The 8,876-nt window shown below is 40.7% G+C and overlaps 1 pseudogene; it reads left to right on the forward strand.

Moving 5' to 3' along the window:
- The first annotated feature begins 696 nt into the window (after positions 1–696).
- Positions 697–4,862, forward strand: LOC133897446 (hsp70 nucleotide exchange factor FES1-like; annotated as a pseudogene).
- Positions 4,863–8,876: the final 4,014 nt, after the last annotated feature.

Raw genomic sequence — 8,876 nt, forward strand, 5'->3', positions numbered from 1 at the left:
GTGGTGGGCTGAGCTGTCTTGCCGGGTCGGGCTCTAGCCGAAACGTCTGGGCCGTGAGGATTCACGTGCTTCAGTTTTGTGTTAGGGCTGGATCACATCAGGCCCATCCATCAAATTAAAAAATTATAAATATATACGCTTATTTTGAAAAGTTACAAATCTAATTTGTATTTTTTGTCTGAAATTTTTTAAGGGTCAAAATGATGCATCCTCTACGTTGCAGAATTTTTTATTATTGTCTCAATAGTATTTTGAATTTTAAGTATTGGAACGTAATATTTTTTGACTTTTAAATTTGTGACATATCACCCTTCCGACAGATAATAGTAGTTTAGATTTATAATTTTTTAAAATAGTTATTTATATTTATTTTTTGTATTTTAAAAATACAATAAGAAAAATCTCCTTGATTACCTTATCGGAGGAGAGACTGAGAGACCCAGAGACCGAGGTGATGTCACCCGACCAATGGGAGGCGCCCGAACACCGAACTGCCGGGCCCACTCGACGGTACTTATTCTAATTTCTCGCTATAAATATTAAATTTGCATAAAAGTATCTCTTTACGTAGCAGTCAGAGCTCGATTCAAATACTCCGAACTCCACGTACTTAAGCGGAAAATTCGATCCGGGCACCCGGCATCATATAAATTCAGAGAGCACCCCCGAGATTTCGAAATTTACGTCTCCAATTCCCTTTCCCTCCCCACTTCACTGCTGCTCTCTCGTAGCCATGGCGAAGGCAAGGGCGCACTCGAAGCGACCCGACCACCACATCCTCCTAGGAGTTGTCCTCTCCGCCGCTGTTCTTCTCCCGCTTCTCATGCCGGCGGTGGCCGCGGAGGGGGACGGGGAGAACAGGTCGGCGCTGGGGGCGGCGAGGCAGTGGGCGACCGGGAAGGACGAGGGGGAGCTGGTCGCGGAGAGGGAAGCGGGTGGCGGTGGGTCGGTGGTGCAGGACGAGTTCGCGGGCGGCTTCGGCTCCCTCGACAGCATGCTGCAGTGGGCGATCGGTACGGGTAGTCAAAATTCTATAAATAGTCTTGAATCCAAATTTGCTTTGGAATTTTCGAATGTTGAGTTGCGGGAGTTAGTGGAGTCTGCAATTAGCCGCGTAGTACTAGGCTTGCACGAAATTTTCCAAGTGATTTTAGTTTAGCTTTGGATGTTGGAAGTAGAGAGTAGTTAGTATTTTACTGATTGATAGTATGTACTCCGGTTTATGGGAACGCGAGGGCAACAACTTGTAATTTAAGTTTCAGTTACTTGTAATTTCTGGTTGCAGTTGCATTGTAAAGTTTTGGTTGGCTTTGCGCATTTGAAGATATGTCTGCATTTTGCTTAATTCTATCCGGTATTGGTGAGGCAGGTAATTCTCATCCGGAGAAGCTGAAAGAGGAGGCGGCTGATGTGCAGAAGTTATCTGCGGATGAGCTGCTCAAGCGGCGTCATGAGATCAAGGTGAGAAATGCTGCTTCAGTGTTCATCTTCTGGTAATTTATTGTCAGCTTTGTGGTGTGTCAGTGCATTATCTTATTTCTTCTGCTAGTCACTTGTATAATTTGTACTACATACATAAGACTTTGGCATGTCTGCTTCTATTCAGCTGAGAAATTACTAGTGCTTTTCTGGAGTGCTCTGCTGTATTGTATAGTGCATACCTCTAGTGGGCAAACTGGTCCTTTCATGGATGCAGCTGGGGACATTCTTTTGTGCTTGCTCTGTTATATTTGGACTACCGCCGCATTTTATCTGATGCCAATTGAGCAAACTTTATCTCTTACTGATTTTTATATTGCTCATTCTTGGAGTACCCCTAAGTCACTAACATATTCTTGTTAGACTTTGTAAGGTTTGCGTTTTGTTCCATGCCTTTCATTGTAATTGTTATTGATGAAATTAGGGATAAAGCAATTGTTACTAGTTCTTATGTTGATCGGATAAGTTGGGCATGCAATCTATGGAGGTGTGAGTTCTATCAGTAGTCAGGCAGCTGGTCCTTCTCTATAAAGATGAAAGGAAAAGCTTAAACATCTTTGCATATTGTGCTTAACTTTATCAATTTTCTTGCAGGAGTTGATGGAGAAGTTAAAGATGCCATCAGATGCTGACTTAATGAAAATTGCAATTGCTGACTTAAATAATTCTTCCATTTCACTGGAGGATCGCCAGCGTGCATTGCAGGAACTTTTAGTTCTTGTTGAGCCCATTGACAATGCTAATGGTAAGTCTGCTTTTTTGTCTCAGTCCATCCTTATGCTAGTTGCTCACTGCTCTTGCTCTGCATATCAATCAAAACATCCGCATATATCTACAGAAAACTGTGACATCTTACTTCTGTCCTTTAGAGTCTAGGCCGCTGAAATAATGTAGCCAATGTTTTAGACTTGTATTGATTTTAATATTTTATTATTAGTTTTCCTAAATATCAAAGCCATTCTTTGAAGTGGCTCACTTGTGTTTCTGAAAACCTGGCAGCATATCACTGTATAACCATGCAATTATGACTTGCGAACATGTCTTCCCAAAAAGAAAAAAGGGCATGTCAGTTTGTGAATTCTTGTGTGCTATTGGATCCAACATTGGCTTATATTTGTGCGCGTAACATTTTGTATGATTTTTTGAAACTCTATGTTCTTGCATATGCTTAGACCTTGACAAACTTGGGGGCCTCCTTCCTGTGATTCGAGAGCTTAATAATGCAAATGAAGAAATACGGACCACCTCTGTGTGGGTCCTTGGTACAGCCAGTCAGAACAACGCACTTGTCCAAAACCAGGTAATGCCATTAACCATACATGAATAAACATTCTGATTCCCCTACTGTACCTTTTTTCTTCAGAGAATGTGCATCATTATTCATTATCCTCTGCAAGTCTTGTGAGCACATTCTTTCCTAGTTAGCCAAAATTTCAAATCTTGTTTTGTTTAAATGCAGAACCAATGTTACTGTAATTTAGCCTTTTAACTTAATTACATGTGATTGAAAATGATGTTTATTGTGTGTGACATTTTGCCTTTGCTGTTGTGAATGCTTTATCTTTTGCATATTTTTATTGTTATGTAATCAATGTATACCTTTTTATTAACAATTGTTTCCCTCTTGTGTTTTGCTCAGAGCACAATGGTGCCTTTCTATTGAAAATACTTTCGAATTTTGATCATTATGTTCTGCTCTAGTTATGCAGTATGCCCTGAGTCTATATTTAGCAGTGCTGCTATTGACTGATTCATCCTTGGACCTTGGCTAGATCCTTGGTTATGGAGCTTTGGAAAGATTAGTGAAGATGGGTTATTCCACGACTACAGAAGAAGCTGCAAAGGCATTATATGCTATAGCGGCGCGGCTTTGATCAGAAACAATGTAAATGGTCAGGAGGCGTTCCATTCAGAAAATGGGAGTGCAATGTTGCAGGTAGTGAAAATCCTGTCTTAGGAATATAGGCACAAAATTGGTTCAGTTCTGATAATTTTGCCTGTTTTCCAGCACATATAGGTGAGCAACAATATTGATGTCCGGCTTCAGAAGAAGGCAGTGTTTTTAGTAACAGATCTGGCAGACTTTCAGCTAAATTCTGGAAACTCAGGACTTCCTTTATTAAGTGACTGCCTTTTTCTGAAATCAATAGTTGATATGTTATCAAGGTTTGACCTTGATCTTCAGGAAAAGGTATGATTAGAACCTCTTTTAGTTCCTATTATTCTGTACATCCTTGTGGTTACTATTGTTAAGCAGTCATAGTCAGCATTTTTCATGACAGTTTTTTGCTTTTATTTAATAATATTACCATTTTCCTAAAAAATATCATCATTTTTTTAAAGACAATAATCTTGTCATTCAATGCTTCGATATGCATTTTTCAAGATGGGTATGCATTTTTAGAGTTATTGCCAAAGATGCATATGGTAGTACCAGCAACATTTTCTTCATGGAATTTGTTTTATCGGCTCATGTACACTAGTTATTTTCTTAGTTTATCATGCCATTTTCCTTCATAAATTTTGTATAATGTATATCTGAAGTTCTGAACCGAAAGGTCTAGACTCTAGAAATGTTTTTTACATTGAAATGTAATATTTTTTATTATCCAGAGAAGGGAGTATTGACTAATGCACTTAAATATCTTGTGACCAGTAAAAGCTAGCCCATTGCGCCTACCTAGTGAATTGATCTGAACCTTGTTTCATTTCTATTCAGGTTTTGTTGGCCATTAAGAGTCTACTTAAGCTTTCATCAACTGATGTGGCGGATTTTGAGTTAGATGATCTCGAGAATGTGCTGCACAGACTGGGGATACAGCTGGAGGACTTGACATCAGAGGATCAAAAGGAGTACGCAGGGGAGGTCGATGCCCTTGGGAGGGGAGTCCAAATGCTCTTCCAAAAGAAGCTCAAGCAGGTGAATAAGTGACCTTATGCCTTAAACTGAGGTGAAGCAATTTGCTGAGCTAACTTGTATTTCTTCTACTTATGACCAGGGTACAGTGACAACGGCATGATATTCGGATGAACACCAGAAAAGTTACATTTATGGGTGCAGTATAATCCATTATTTTTGTCGGATGTTATAGCTAGATGGCTTGCTTGGGCTGTTCTTGCAGTAATCAGAATCATGACTTGGAGCATTATATGGGTGTTCTAGAGGAAGGTGTCCAGTGGCAATGTGGCATAGTGTTGTAGGATTTGATGGCATGACAGGTTAAGCACTTGATTATGACTTCATTTTGCAAACTAATTATGATTCTTACAATGTTCTGTAACATAAGGGCTTCAATGAAGCAATTTTTCCCTGTGCTGTTGCTGCTGCAGCTTCCTTTTGAGAACATAATGTGATTTGAATTGGATGTTAACAATATCAGTTAGGACTGAACTTAACCGAGATCTTTGTAAATGCCTTGGAAAGGGAGGAGGATTGATTCTGAATTTCTGACTCGTTTTATAGCATTGTCGCCAGACGAGCTCGAACAAAACAGCGATGGGTTCACTTGTGAAGAAAGTTCAGACTGGATGCCAATTCGATTTGGCCGTGTCTTGTTTGACATGAAATTGGGCACTCGCCTGTAATGTTCACATGTGCGAGTAGAATAGTGCATGCGGAATGCATGTACTGTGTATTCACACCGGATGGGAGCCATTTTCTCATGCATGCGTAGGGATGGCAATAGATCGGTCGGGCTGGATGGAGTAAAATCATGCCCTACCCAAAACCTATCGATCTCAACCTGATCTGAACTCGAAATGACAAACGGATGAGAAATAACACCTGAACCTGCATCCGTTGGGTGCCTGTCAGGTTTGAGATTCACGGCGAATCTGCGGATGATGAATCACCGGGGGAGGCCGGGCGACGGGGAGGTCTCGGTCGTACGGCACGGTTGCAGTGGGCCGTGGGTGCCGTGACTTGAGTTGGATTGGACCTCTATGTGTGAGAATAGATTTCAGATCACCCGTGAGTATCCGCGGGTAAAACTGAAAACCTAAGTTTGGTCCGATTCATTTCAGTACCTAACCGCCAAACCTATGAACAAAAATTTAGATCCTAACCTAGATCTAGTATCCAAACCCATGGATACAATTGTCACCCCGTGCATTACCAAACTATACGACACCATCAACCTATATGACAAAAGCTGAACGATGAAGAGCCTATACGACAAATTAAAGTTAAGGGGTTAGGGCATTACCAAACTAAGATCAACTTAGATTTGCTTAGTTTACTAACCTTGACTAACATAACGAAATGAATTTGGGCATCAGCAAGAAACTTCATAATTTTCATAGTGCCAACCACGAAAATTCCATCTTAGACTTCTCTAGATTCGGTCTAAGGCCCCCCTTTGGAACAAAGAAAAAACATAAGAGTTTTATAGGATTCCAATTCTGTAGAATTTTTTTCTATATGTCCCTTTGGAACAAAAGACTGTGTCCTATGAAATTCCTATGGATTCATATGGGATGCATGAATTCATAGGAATTTTGGAGGAAATATAACATGAAGTTTGACCTCATGAAAACTTTTATTTGTGTTTATCTCTCTTCAATTTCCTATGTTTTTTCTATGTTGTATCTAAGCGCACAATTGAAAATTTTGTTGCGTTCTAAGGTCCTGTTTGATCACAATATACAAGCTGAAACAAACAGCCAGATTATACAATCCAGTTTTTAACAATTCAGCCCCCAAATTGTAACAATCTAGCAATCTGTCTTACACCAGCTTATGCAGATTGTGCAATCCAGCTTTTACAATTTAGCTTCTTATAATCCACAATCTATCTTTTTTCAATCTCCAGTTAAAACAAATAGACCATAAATTTCAATATAATTACAAGTGCTAGGTAGCTCTAATCACGTGTTTTTACTATTCCTATGTTTTGAAACCTGTTGAAAATGTTCCACCTTCCAACCTATAGAAGGGACTTAAGGTTCAAAGATTTTGATTCAATCGAATGGCCCAGGGCTGTCGATTAGCAAGTGTAAAAAGTGTAAGTTGGGCGACCGCATAGGGTCTCCATCCTGTAAAGGGCCTATGTGGTCATTAATCCTACCTTATCAAATTAATTTCTGTAATTTTAAGTTATTAATTAGGTCAGCAGTTCATTAACTTGATCATTCATCTCACTGTGAACAACTATATCTGATGGATTTTTATGCGAAGAATTAGATAGAGCTATACTACTAGTACTAAGCATGTTTTAGCCTTTATGTGTAACTGGATTTTCATCACCTTTTCAAATTGAACAATATGATATAGCATATAGAATATAAAAAGACTATTCACAAACCACAACTCACTAGATTTGTTTTCTCTAGTTGCAATATTAAGCATCAAAATACGACTCTAGCTACCAAAGTTCAAATCCTAGTGCGCGTGAATTACACACACGAGTGTTTTCAATAGTATTATTTTTAGACGTGAGTGTGTGAGAGTATGGCGTGTGCGTGCGTGCGCTTTATCCTCGTAGCCATAGAAAAAGAAAAAATACGATATTCCACAAATATCATTCTATTGTGTTTAATAAGTGGTAATTAGTGCTTGTCAAGCAGAGGTTTAGACATTATTATTTTTTATAAATTTCTCAAATATTTCTCTTTTATTTATAAATATTAACTACATATAACATTAATTCTATTTTTAATGGTACACATACAATTGTATTAAAAAAAATATAATTTTAATTTTACACAAGATTCCTACGTACTGCGGTACGGCCCTGGAATGGCCTAAGCTTACCAACCGATGGTCAGTCCAAAGGTATATCAACAATATCTTGCGGCTAGCATCACGGTTCGAGTCCCATTAACTCAGTTCCTTGTGAACCCTTTAGAATTTGATCTCGTGATTGCTACTCGAATAACCAACTTGGCGATAATAATATGATTTGGCCTGACGTCAACTCGCTCGATCTGAAATACTCCTGCTGCTCAATCCGCATGTTTCCTTTCTGCCCGAGGAAACAAGGCACCATCACCTTGCTATAGCTTTAGCATCTTCCTCTGCTCCTCTCCGTAACAGCCAGCCAGGCTGCCGCGCACATGCGGCTCCCGCGGCCAACCCAGCTCACCTACGCCATCAAAACCATGGGCAGATCAGACGGTCTTATCGCCTTCCCGTACCCGTCCGCCGGCGCCACCTTTCGCGGCAGCTCGTGCACCATACCGAGGGCCGTGCGCCAACTCGCAACCCCTTGCTCACCAACACCGGCGCAGCTTCAGACCGCAGCCTCACGCCGCCTCACGCCCACGCCGGCACCGCCCGACGTGGGTAGTTGGTTGTGTTAAGTAATCCCTAATCGAGGGATTCGTAGACTAAATTATTTGTGGTGAGGTTTTTCTCTATATATACAATACCATTATATTCATCTAATATTTCTTTATAAGCATTAAAATGCATGAAACCAAATTAAACATGTAGTTTATTCTATACTCCGGTATGCTATAAACGTAGAGTTTTTGCTAGAAAATCGTTTGAATTGTTGAGGAGCAACCATATTGTTTTTTACATAAAGTAAAAGTTTCTGCTTGAAGTAGATGTGGATATACCTAGGATTAACATTATATCCACATTTGACTTATTGGCATTTGATCTAACTTTGGGGGAAGATCTAGCGGTCTTAGTCATAATATACGCTCACCAAGCGAATTCATCTTGAATGTGATAATACTCCTATCGTGCTCCTAAAGAGAGTCCATACCTCATGAAGAGGTTCATCCTAGCAACTAATTCCGCGCATATCATAGTGCTAGGAATGCGGAATAATAATGGATCTATCGTTTTGGAAAACGATGAAGATCTAATTAAATGTTTAAGTGGAAAATAAGTGTGTCGACACTTACTTGTCTATGCAATTGCTAATGATTCTATGAGTGAGAACTGGATCCGGAACAAAGTCCATAGCACGAGTGCTTGAAGCTCTCATATCGGGTCAAACAGCGGTGAAGCTTGAGCCAAAATGACGATGATGCCACTTCACTATACATCTAACTGTTGGGATTTGAGGGGATTTTCCCTTTAAAATTCGAATTTGAAAATGAAGTCAGATTTGGATTTGAGCAAATTCCATAAAAAGGAGGAGGAGGAGGCCGCCGACCAGTGAGCCACTTCCAGGCCCATGAGGCCGAGCAGCCCATGAGGCCTGGCCATCCTCTATGCCCTCACGGGAGGGTTCTAGAGGGGGAGGGAGTCGCCGCGCTTGGGACGCTCGACGTCTCCGCCCTAGACGGGGTCCGTTCGTGCTCCCAGCGGATTTGGATGGAGGTGACGTGCGTTCTCCCTTGGCCCCGGTGGTTAAAAACCGGGGCGGTTCCTCTCCCCTAGATCCATCTTCTACGAGCTCTCTACCTTCTCCTCATGCCCACTCCTCTCCACCCTCCACTTC

This window comes from Phragmites australis, chromosome 17 (genome assembly GCF_958298935.1).
Source record: "Phragmites australis chromosome 17, lpPhrAust1.1, whole genome shotgun sequence".
In the NCBI taxonomy this organism is placed as follows: Eukaryota; Viridiplantae; Streptophyta; class Magnoliopsida; order Poales; family Poaceae; genus Phragmites; species Phragmites australis.